We start from the raw sequence: 13158 nt of genomic DNA, 5'->3' as shown, positions 1-13158 counted from the left end.
GATGGCACAGCATTTCTGCTTAGACTGACAAATCTATGAGTCTGACATAGACAATTGTTCTTTCTTTCCACCACCAAAAAGAGTTGATAGGCATGTGATAACACAATACCTCTCGGCAGTGATCTCCTGGTAGCCGTGGTGCTTTTTGTTTTGTTTGCTGACATTTACCAAAATAATTTTCAGTCAAATTACATTAACTTCATTTTTTTTCTTAAACAATCCTTCATCACCATTAGAAAATAAAATCAAGCAATAGAGTAATAATAATGAGCTTGAATTAATCTTCACTTTAAAACCACTTGTATCTTTTCCTTCAATTCCTTTTTAAAATAAGAGCTACAATAGAAATTCTAGTGGGAGAATATGCTATCGTTTTTCAAGCGCCACTAAGTCCCCAGCAGCATCAATCAATGTAGAACGCTTTCCACAACAAACACAATCTCATTAATGTGTATAGAACCTCGTGTGAGTACAATGTGCACTGAAACAGCAGCAGACAAAGGGAACACTAACCTGTTATTTGTCTCCATCTTTCTCTATTGGGCATATCGATTTTTTTTCTCCTTTGTTTTCAATGTAGTGTAAGAATGTTAAAAACACATAAAACATTAAATTAACACTAACAAACATGTATAACATAGATATATAACATTAATAACATGTTGTTTTCTGGTACTGAGAAAGTCTCATGTATTCTGTTAGATTAACCTTTTTTAATTTGTTTATTTTTGTGATTAAAAAATAGCATCAATTAAAGTGACTGCAGTTCATCCTGAGGGTATTTGATGGCAATACGTCCTGTAGTTATTGAAATATTTCTCTCACAGGCACAAATATGAACCTCATAGTACTAGTAACGAAAAGGTACCTCATGCAACTCGGATTTGTCATCAAGAAACCATACCAGACATAGCATAACCAAACTAGTTCCACAATTTGGATGTCCAACCATTACCCACTTTGGACGTCAATGTGACGTTCAAAGTGGGTACTTTAGACTGGACAAGTTTTTGGGCTCTACCAAGTAATCTCCCTCACTGTGCCACAAAAGGCAATTTGGTTCTCATCTGAAAACTTTGTAAATGGACAAGATCCAGAATTCAGAGGTCAGGTTTACAAACAAATGAGACAAGAACATTCAACGAGCACAAAGGGCAAGGGCTAAACTAAAACGGAGATATTTTATGATTTTTTTTTACAACATTTTTAAATGTTAAAGCATCACCTTGAAGCATTACATACTAAATTACTTATTTTATTATTTTTACACATATGTATGAAAGAGGATGAGGGCCACTGGAAAAAAAAAGTGGGCACAACTTTTTTCTCAAAATTTTTCAAAAAATGAAAATAAGAATCTCTGTGTTACGCCCCTAGTCTAGGCGTGTAGAGACGCACATAAGGTTGGAGGAGAGAGAGACAAGTACCCGCCCGGGTTCCCAAGCCAAACATCTGAAACCAGTTATGAGTAAAACAAAGGTGATTTTATTGAAGGTCAGGAAGCATAGCTCCAGGGTGAACCCAGGCCAAAATAATAAACAAAACCAACTAAGTCCCGCCAGAGGAAACTAACTAAACCCTAAGAAAGAAACAAAACAAACAAATGACAATAATATCCCTCGCTCCCTGGCTCCGAAAACAGGATAAAACTGTTCAAAAGAAAAAGGGTTAGGGTTAGGGTCACCCCTTCCGCTTCAGCCTATGCGTGCCTAAGCACTATGTTAATACACCAGTGGCGGCTCACACAGATACACAGAAAAGTATAGGTTGGAAACCAGGGCCAGGTCCTCGTCTGCTGTCAAACTGCTCACTCGCTTTTCTCTCTCTCTCCCTCTGGCGGCAGCTGTCAGAGGGGCTTTTTGAACGCAGTCACGTGTTCCATGGTCCAATCAGCAGCTCACTACTCTTCATTAGGGGAGGAACCTGCAAAGAGTTTTAAGCACATTAGAGAGACACAGAAACAAAGCAGCCCACACAGAGTCCTTATGGCCACAGCCGTAACACTCTGATATACTAATTGTAAAGGTAATAGTCACTGATCAAACTTGGGTGGATTATTTCAGTAGTGGTCACTTTCAGTCACTTCGTCAGTTTTAGCCTTACACACTGCCACCTTATAATGCGCACTCTATTTTTTTGAGATAGCATATTTTCAAGTAGAATCTATTTTTATGATGCAACTCATTTTATTTCATGTAGAAAATAACAGTTATTAAGTTTAAAGTACACTCTCAAGTTTGTCTAATAAATTCAACAAAAAACCCCCAACATTTTTTGGTGGTGTTGAAGTCCCCCCAGAAAAGTCAATAAAAAAGTCTACGCCATGCATGCGTGCAACAATGAGACAGTCCCAGTCTGAGAGAGCTGTCATGTGTCAGTCTGATGATTTAGTACCTAAGAAGCAAGGCAGTTCAACCCCCCCTTCAAAAAGTATAATATTTTGTAAAATATGAACAAAAACTGTTCCTGCCAAAGTAGGAAACAACAAGCTTGTTTCACTACTTGAGGCAAAAACACAACATTCGAGTACAAGCAGGCTATGAAGGAGGAGATGCTAGCAACTAGTGATGTGCAAACCAAATTTAAACAATTGAGCATTACTGGAGCACTCACTAACTGCACTACATATGACAGGGACAGCAGACGGTGGATGGAAATGACCAATATGGTTACATGGTGGAAAAGCAGGGCTTAAAGCAGCTGGTTAAAAAGCTTTAGGCAAGATACTACATGACAGGTAGAAAACATTTTTCAGTATGACAATATGGTGTATGATTCTGAAAACGTATACTGTTATTTAAGTTATTATTAAACTAAAGGGTTAATCAGCCATTTCATAGTTTTATTATTAAAATTTAGAGGGAAAACAATCTATGTTACTTTTGTCATTACATTTGAGTTATGCTGTGTCCCTACTTTTACATGATAGTGCTGTTGCTGACAGCGTGTTACAAATGTTACAAATGGCCCAAATCATTTCATCTTCAATAAAATGATTAATGTGGCAACTCTCCTAGGTGTTAAAATAAAGTTTATTGACATCAATAGAAAAAGTTGATTTAAGAGGTTAGCATGAAGTTAGCTTGCTAGGTTTATGCCATGCTCTAAGGAATGAGTGAGGAATTTAAAAAAAATGGTTCTGGTATTACTTTGGACATGAATAAAAACAGAAAGCTAAACAGCAGAAATGTTTGTAAGGTTCTTCAATTTGGGCTAGCTGGTATATAATGATGTGCTAGGTGGATATCTACAGACCTGTGGTTAAGGTAATATAAACACATTCAATGTTGGGAAGGTTACTTTTAAAATGTATTTCACTACAGATTACAGAATACATGCCCCAAAATGTAGTTTTCATTCCATTAAGTTACTCAATGTGAGTAACGTATTCTGAATACTTAATATATTATTTAATATATTGTCATGCTTCTTACAACTACTTGAATGTACAATTGCTGTGTGATTTATTACTGTTACTGAAGACCACTTGCCACTGGTGTTAGCTGAGGTTAGTTCATTGACTGCTTTCAGAACTGCACATGATTATTTGCAGCTAGCAGGTTGTTAATGCTATCCATCAAGTCCAACAGTCTGCAGTCTATGAACTAACCTCAGCTAACGCCAGCTAACCTCACAGCAGCTGATGATTACCATTTTCAATCACAGTTTATAGCTTCACCTGAAAAAAGGGATAAAGAAAATAAACAACATTTTTAAGTTTGTTGTTGGAACATTTTTGTATTAATGGTTGCACCAGGCTATACTGTATATATAAGCGCTATGTAAATGCAGGCCATTTATATTTTAGAGTGGGATTTGGGGCAATTATCTCAGATTTGACACATTTCAGGGTGAGTAACAGTAACAGTACATAGATGTATGAACAGAATAATTATGTTTATTAACCTCTGACTGAGCAGGAGTATACTCCAGTCCAGTATACTACAATTACCACTGCAAGAAGTCAATTACAGTTTTTTTTTTCTCTTTCTCGGCACTAATTCATGCACACATTACTTGCACCATTTGATGATTAAATTGCATTTATGTTTAATAGTGGCCACATAGAAACAGTATTCATCCATTTTTCCGTCAGTATATAGTGTATATTATACTGTATTTGTTTACTTGCACTACTCTAATTTATGTGCAGGAAACTTGGGAAACATTGAGGAAAAGTTTAAATGAAGAGGGCAACATAAAACAACTGTAAACAGGGCTCTAGACTAACTTCTTAGGTGTATCAGTGGAAAATTTACGTGCACCCAAATTTTTCAACCGCATCCCTTAACACCGCAGCTTTACATGTTCACTTTTTTTAAAAAGAAAATTGCTGTCCATACAGACAATACTGATTTGTAAATGATTAACTAACAATCTTGTCAACGCAAAGTTCTTTATTTGGAGCACATTTCTACAAGAAAGATAAGCTACCCTATTTTTCAGACCATAAGGTGCACTTGATTATAAGGCGCATAAAGCAAAACCAAACAGTCAGATAGGTCTAACTTTACTCAACTCATTCTTCTTGCTTCCTCCATTTCCGTACCATTTTGGGATCCTTATAAACACACAATACGGTAATATTATGTTGAAGCACGGTACGTATTACTCTGCGAGGCTCCTGACTACGGTACCCATAATATTCCAACAATCCATCAAGTGGTGCTTACCAAAGTCATACTAAAACATTTTGACAGCTTTTTGCGCACCATGTACCACATAAAATCAGTTCGTGGTCAGTAAGCACAACCAGAATTCATACATAAGGCACACTTTTGAGAAAATGAAGGGATTTTAAGTGCACCTTTTAGTCTGAAAAATATGGTATTGAATAAGTTCTTGTGCTTAAAGTGCTTCACTGAGCTGAAATTTAAACTTAAACTATCTCAAGATATATAAAATAAAAAGAAAGTCAAAATCAAAAAATGCCTCAAAAGCTTCAAACTGAACATTTCAATATCTGAACATCTTACCTTGGGCATGGGGATCTGAGAGGTTCCGCCCTTGACTATTGCTGATTGGTTTAGACCACGATATGGGCATAATGTGTGTCTGTTGTCGACCACACAGAAACTTTCAGAGCTGCTGAGACTTTTTTTTTTTTTTTTTTTTTTACTCGAACCGTTGGTCGACCTACGATTTTCTTTTAGTCGCACCATTGAGAGATTAGGTCGCATTTGCGACCACATTGGTCGCACTCTAGAGCCCTGGTAAATCAAGGCTCTAATCAAATCAAGTCAGCACTTGCTCTTCCAGTTGTACAAAATAAAGGCAAAATGTTTTCACTTCTTAAGCATGATCATCCATATCAATAAGTGAAATAGAGAAAGCTCAACAAAGCAAAAAGCAAAAAAAAAACAAAAAAACAAAACAACAGGAAAGCTAATGTGAAATGTCATTAGGTATGTTATTAGCTAAAAAAAATTGTCAAAAATTTAACATTTGTGAGCTAAAATCATAGTGATTGATCAATGCAGGGTACTACTACAGCAACGGTTCAGTAGACTGTTGTAGCATGCTAGATACCTTTTATCTCATGTTCATTTGGGTTTTATTCTTTACCTTTAGTGTTTGATCACCTTTTAAGTTAGTTAAATCTTAGCTCCTGCACTTGCATTTTTTCACAAATCATCTAATACATTACCGATTGACAGGAAAAAAGTGCATTACTAACACATTTGTATACAGTGCTGACACCACCCAATTACATCTGTTCAGACAGTGAAATTGGGCTATTTTTTGAATTTCTGTACCACATCTATTTAAATTAAACTTGTCATGCTCCAAATATGATGGCTGTCAAAATGCTAGAGTGAACCAGCAATAACTCAACAAGGAAATAAATAAATAATTACATAGAAGGCTGTGGTCAGCAAAAGTGCTTACTACCACAGCCTTCTGCCTCTTTCTCTACCCTCCCCAAAATATTATTGTCCCAACTCAGCAACACTGGGCTTATGTTTTTGGATTAGATGTCTTGGAATTTAGGGATAGTCACGCAAGTAAGGCAAACCAGGTAGTGTCACAGGTGTGAAGAGAATTAGACTATGAGATTAGAGCTGAGATGAGCTACTAAGGGACTCTACCTCTGGACAGCTGCAAAGTTATAGTGGTTCTAATTTCCCTTCCCGAATGAGGAATGGTATCTCACTTGGCAGAGATTCAAGCCAGAATATGGGAACAGAGAAAGGACTGAAAACAACAGAGCAGCTTTGTCCTTATGTGCCTTTACCTTCAGTGAAGCCATTGCGTTAAAATCTATTAGTTTTTAATCCCTTTTTCATATATATAGCATAATCTGCCTGGGATTGATAAAGATTGCTAAAATACATTGCTTTAGGAGGTCTTTACTAAATGGATTTTCAATGCCACATTTGAGATCTTTCCTCAGTTGGAATACAAATTGAATATATTTGGGACTTTTTGCACAACTGTGCTTTGCCTGAGCTACAAGATGCAAAGATTTGATACAGTGTTATAATTTCACAGTTTTCTCTAGTTGTCTGACACAGAAAGTACTGATTGATTCAGGAAAAAAACAAGGCACTTTATGAAACTACTCAAGGGTACAACTTTCTCATTAAAAAGAACCTTTCTCAGAGTATTTTATCTTGTGTCTTCTGTGGAGGGTAGAGATCTGTCTAAGTCATGGACACAAAGTACACAAACCATAGAAGCATAGATCAGAGCCATCAAAATCATGCAATTAGCATGGAAGCAGCATTTCTCAGCTTCCCATGATGATATTTCAAATTGAGTTATTTTCTGTTTTTTATCATCGAAGACCAAAACACATTTTCAGACATTCCTAAAATGGCAAAATTGTTCTTCAGCCACATGTTGTTGAAGGCTCACTCTTGCATCATCTATCTGATTTAGACGTCTTCTTCGTCTTTCAACTTTGAGGCAGAAAGTGATTCCGTTTACCGTGCTTCTTTGCTTAATCTTTAGTCTCACAAAAACATGTATTTTTTACAGGGTTAAATGAGGTATCATAACCTGCAGTCAAAAAGAACTGTGCCTTAAATATAAAGAATGTAAAATCACTTTCTGAGGATAGATTGACAACAGCGAGGCTGAAAAGAAAGTGACACTATGTAATCACTTCTTCAAATTCTATTGCATTGTTATTAGAGCAGAAAATAAAAATAGAAAAACTAGACCACAGCATAAACTATTATAAAGAGTAAATAATTTTTTGATTTTATTTTTATTATTATTCATACATCAGTAAAAGATACAGTATCAGTAAGATCAATAAGTGGAGGTATGAAGAAGTAGAAGTTTGGTGTTTTGATATTCTTTACAAACTTGGGGCAACTTTTGTAAGAACTTTTCTCATATATGTGTCTTATGAGCCAAGATAGGTCGGTGTGTAATAGTAATAGATACTGTATTATGTTTTACAATAATCTTATTGAATGGAAAGGTTATTTCAGAATGCTGCAATCAATTAAATAATAATAGAAACTTTCACAGTGTTATTTAGAGACTACTACTGGTGATTTGGGACATAAACAATTTAAGTTTTCTATTAGTCCTATTCTCCCAAGTTTTGAGGCAAAAATGGTAGAGTTCATTGTATTGATTGCTGTATGGGTTTGAAATGTTTGTTTTTTTGTATTCTTGTCTAGTATAATTGTTTATCTTAGAAGAAGACAGAGAGATCACGGCCGCCTCCAAGACTATGAGCTACTGTGAGCTTTCTCAAAAATATGGTGGCAGGTCATAAAAGGCATTCCCTTTTTTGAGATTATTTTTCTCTAAAACAATGAGTAAAGAGATTCAGAGGCCAGCCTGTAGCTACTCATCACAATTCAAATGTTCAAAGCAAAGGGCATCATGCTAGTGTCCACTGAAAATAAGGATGCAAAGAACAGGGATGATACACAGAACTCAAGATTTAAGGAGAATTGTAGATTTAGACAAATTGGAAATGTCTCATTCTGGAACTTTGAATCACAGTGAAGTGATTTTTATGCCGGATTGAGAGGGTGTGAACCATGCATAAAGCCCCTGGTTCACAAACCACACCTTCAAAACTTGAATGAAATTTGCCGCTGTCCACTTGGACAGTTCACATGCCTTCTGGAGGAAACTTCTATAAATCAGAATACTTTATTAATCTCTGAGGAAGCTGACTATGGTTAGTTATGAGAAAGATTGAGCAAGTTTACACAGTGGCAAGAGATATATTTGGAGGAGCAAATGTGAGGCTTTTAAAGAACACTTTACCAATGTCAGGCAAGGTGGTAGCATCATGCTCTGGGGCTGTTTGCTGTAAGTTGTTCTGGTGGACTGCATAAACTGGATGGACTAATGAAGAAGAGAACAACCTCCAAATTCTTCATTGTTACCTCACTCATTAGCTTAATGTTCAACCATATTGGTTACAACTGGGAGTTTCAAAAGGACAAATACACATCAAGACTGATTTTGGTCCTGATGAAGCAGGCTAGCATTAAGCTTCTGAAAAATCTTTCCCAAAGCAAATTTATAGACTACACTTAAAAGGTCTGTGCCAGGAAACCAGCCAACTTTAACTGACTCTGCCAATTCTGCCCAGAAAACTGGTCATATAGCAAAGCAAAATTATGTCAGAAGCTTGTTGGAAACTCGTGCTCACAATTCTTGTTTTCTTAAGATTTTAAAGGAGTGTGCTGTACCATCATTTCATCCTGCAAAACCAACAGTTCAAAGAGGTCATTTAAAACCCCAAATTACCATGGCATTTATGCCCATGATGAGTGTATGTAAACATCTGACCACAACTGTAAGCCGATAATGTGTGCTGAATGTACACAATAAAACATGTGCAACTCCCATAATTGTTGGTACCATCTCAGGCTGTATATTCTATCAGCAGAGTGAACGCAAATGTGTTGTGGGAACCTACTGAAATAATATACTCTGCTTAATTTTAAGTATGCAATAATTAATGAGCTAATAGTGTCATATTAAAGTCTATATGTCTGAGCTCTTCTTTTAATAAGATAAAGGCAAAACGAATAAATAAATAAAAGGACTACATCATTGCTTTTCACCTTCATAGTTAGGGGCAGACGTGGTTCTGTGTTTCCTCCTGCTGTCATAACTGGTGTTTATACTTTGACCTGTTGGCAACAAAGCTTCTAATCATCTGACCTTAAAGAGCCTGAGGTTTGGGGGTGTTTTTGTGATTGCTGTGTAGGACAGTGAATGAGTCATACTACAAGGGCTTTTTCCAAGGCCACTTTCCCAGTGGTGGCTCCTGCGGCATATTTATATTACTTCACTACCAAAGAGGTTGTGGAGAAGAAGGAGGAACAAACATAGATCACTAGTGGTTTGGCATCATGTATGCAAACTGCTACTAAAACACACAATAATTACTTTAATATTATTATTCTATCCTTTATTTGGGAAGGATAATATTTTCTGTATAATTCCTTGAGAGAAAGTAGGTGGATGCAAGATGGATGCAAAACAATCTACAGTTTTCCTTGAAAGTCTGCCCTTTGTATTCAGTGGTATCCGTGTATAACAGCATTGTTACTTGCAAGTCTCCATCTCTTCAAGACATGAATTCTCTTTTGGTCTTTGTCAGTGACAGTGTTGATGTTCTCTGGGTTTAAGGTCAGACTTCTGGCATGATGACTAGTCAGTGGAGAATGAGAAAATTATAGAAGTACAAAGAGGGAGTCTAGCTTCAGAACTGCAGACATTGCAGTTAGTTACATAGGACACAGTTCAAATGTGTTTATTCAGCCAGCCATTTTTGACACAGGGGATTTGTATTGAAGTGACATAGAACAGAAAACCTGAAATCCTTTACCCTAATGCCACATCCACCTCCCACTCATGTGAAATCCAGAGGTATTTTGAAGCCACTCTGGCTCTGATGGAATGGCTCTATTGGGAGATGCCTGGAAGGCATCCTAATCAATGCCTGATTTACCCCCAACTGGCTCGTTTCAATGCAAATGGTCAGAATTGCTTTACTGAGCCATTTAAGCATGTTTTAACACCTACTTTTTTTTTAATTGCTAATTTTAGTCATGTGTTTTTCTTGGATTTTTGTCTCATTTATTTCATTTTTATGTCATTTTTATTTATTTCATGGATTTTAAATGTTTGTGTATTCAGAGTATTTTCAGGCAACAGTTTCCACCATTTTTCTTGAGTACTATTGTGCTGTTTACAGGTTACAGTATTTCAGGTTGTCCGCAGGAATAATAATAATTCTTTATATATCAAACTGAAAATTCTAAACTTTTAATATTTGAACACAATTGTCCAGTTTGCCCATTTTACATTTGTAGTAACTTATTCCTAAGTGTGCAGTATTATTAATATTTATATTAATTGTATTTATATTAAAATATTTATAATGTAAGAAAATTTTTTTGAAGAAAAAAACCCAAAATAAACAAAAAAAATAATGATGATGATAATGTACTTATGTTTTTGTGAAAAGAAATATAATTTCTTTGCTCTTATCTCTTAATATTTTAAACAGGGTGATAGTGTTACATTATGCTAAACATGTATCCAACGTTGTTTCTGATTTGCTATTTCAAAAACTGTTTATGGTTGCTGAAGAAGACACAACAGAGCCACTTCAATGTCTGTGGTGACTCTAGGACTTACTGTAGTACTGTTACTTTATAAATCTGCTCTTTGTTACTAAGTGAAGTTGTGACAGATAAACAATAGCAATCTTTCTGATTGTTATTTAAATCTACATGAATCCAGGAGATGGACAGAGTTAAAGCAACATAAACTTTAACTGTAGGCCTTCATTGTTAACACACCATGTTCTGCTATCTTAAAATGTGTTTAGCCTATGGACAAACAAAACTTCTTCACCTACAAATATAATACTACAACATAGCAGAACTTAGTAGAGTCAACCTCCCATCTTGAGCCATAGTCTACTCATTTTACTATTGGAGGTGTTTGTCAGTGGAAGAAACCACGGCGTGTTCTAATAGAGACGATGAATTCGACACATAGTAATTCAACCAGACAGTCATCTTCCCTTTTTGACACATCAGTCAAAGTGCATGACATGCTATTTAGCTGCCAGGCAGTAATAGGTGGAATAAAGGTCACATTCTATGTTTAAACAAATATCGACAACCTCAGAAACCCAATTTTTTTTTTTTTTTGCTGCAAATCATGGTGACTTAATGAAACATAAATAACAAAAGGACAGATGGATAGATTTGGCTTTTATGCACAACTAAGTGCTCTTCTTCATCCTCTTTAAAACTAAACACAAGCACAAACATATTCCAGTGGTACAGTAACTTTTTTAAGTATAGTGAAAGTACAGACTCAACCCGATGTCTTATTGCTGCTTATTGATTTTTTTTCCTAACAAACGTCCTGTAAAATGTGAAAGCAACATATCAGTGATTACTGATTTTGGCGACTCAGATCTAGAGCTACTGAGAGCCTGTCAGTTTTCCTTTCCTGCTTCATCCTTTTATTCCTGCCTGTCGGCCAGAAGACTGGACAGAAGGTCAGAGAGTTGATCTGTGCCAAAACTCTGAGGATTTTACCCCTCCCCCTTTTCTCTCGTTCTCCCTTTCATATGTGCAGATTCTGGACCTCCTAATGAGAATATGTTACTCCCCAATACCATCTGTTCCACTTGCACTCTGTATGAGAAAATAAAGAAAATGTGACATCATTCCAACGAGACTGATTAATCAAAGTCATGGGGTATTTGCACTTTGTAGAAGTATGTCACTGTCTGTCTGCAGAATACTTTTCTGTGTTTAACAGAAAACACATGTGAATAAGGATAATGAATATGGAAAATTGAGCATCCTAAGTTTATTTAAAACAAATTTGACACTTTTAGTTATCTGCACATCGCCTGGACTCAAACTCTAACTCTGTTTTTTTTTTCAAATATAGCTGCATATTTATTTAACTCTGATAACATGTACAACAATCACCATAGCAGTCCACACAATGCATTTATTGTTCTTTCATTTGAAGAACAATAATATCTTGAAATGAAAGCTTAGACTTTTAATAATGAAAGACACTCATCAAGGGGCCAAAATAATGATGTAGGCAGGGCTTTGTTATTCGCCTCTGTCTTTTGACCCTGGTCATTCTGTAAATATGCAGACTTGTTTATTTTTCTCCATTAAATCGCCACACACACACACACACACACACACACACACACACACACACACACACACACACACACACACACACACACACACACACACACACACACACACACACACAGAGCCTGGAAATCCCCCTAAAATGTAAGCCTTCAAACTGATTAATACCATGGAAATGGCTGTTGTGAAGAAAGACATTCATATCTACAATTTTTAGTAAAAACTAGTAGAAGATGATTTGTCTTGGTGGCTGGTTTCCATTTCTGCAGCATCGCAGCAAACATACAGTGCTGTCACTGTCAAGATGGGCATTTCTGTGAGCTCAGTGCACACCAGTATTATTCCAATCAAATCTAGTCCTGTCTGTGGGCATGAACTTCCTCCCTTTCCCAAATAAGAAATGACAGCCCAGAGTGCTGCTCTGGTAGACCAATCAAAGAACAGCTTCGGGATGTTACAGTGATTACCAGGACAACCTATGCTGGACCAGAAAGAGGCCACAGGCATCAGAAAGAGAAAAGTAACTTAATAACACAGTTAGTGCCAGCGGTCATACAACCTTGTGCACAGCAGACACAGCAGGGATAAAAATTATAGAGTTACAGTTAAGTTGCTACAACCATGGCTGTTAAATGTGAAAGGTTGCACAAGACAGACATGAGCTCAGAGCAGTAAAACAGTATTTAAAGATTTGGGAGGGAATTCGATTTTAATCAAGACTGGTAACATTCTTACTGACTGTTCTTTTCAATATATCTGGCATTTAATTAAGAAAAGGCACTGAAAGAGGTGAACAAGTTCAATACACTTTAATAAATTTTAGAACTCTACTGATTCAGAAATAGACATTACCAAATGATTTCAACAGCTTCACTGCATAGACTGTACTGTAGGCTTGTGACCAAACCATGAATTCTTTACCAGTTACTAATTTTTGATGGAAAAATAGTCACTCATTAATTGTTACACTGCTCTTGCTAAAAACCTAGGCCAGGCTAACGCGTGGTGAAACATAGTATATAGT

At 36.3% G+C, this 13158-nt stretch overlaps 1 long non-coding RNA gene across 1 annotated transcript in view; it reads right to left on the bottom strand.

Annotated features, from left to right (window-relative positions):
- Window positions 1-1462: 1462 nt before the first annotated feature.
- The window catches only part of LOC145430202 (uncharacterized), a 35765-nt gene continuing 24069 nt past the window's right edge, over window positions 1463-13158 (bottom strand). Inside the window, exon 3 of the long non-coding RNA XR_013910665.1 lies at window positions 1463-1923. This is a non-coding gene — a long non-coding RNA (uncharacterized LOC145430202). The remainder of the gene's footprint in view (window positions 1924-13158) is intronic.

Source organism: Astatotilapia calliptera, chromosome 7, assembly GCF_964374335.1.
Source record: "Astatotilapia calliptera chromosome 7, fAstCal68.1, whole genome shotgun sequence".
Classification (NCBI taxonomy): Eukaryota; Metazoa; Chordata; class Actinopteri; order Cichliformes; family Cichlidae; genus Astatotilapia; species Astatotilapia calliptera.
This window is presented reverse-complemented; position numbering and strand designations above follow the sequence as displayed.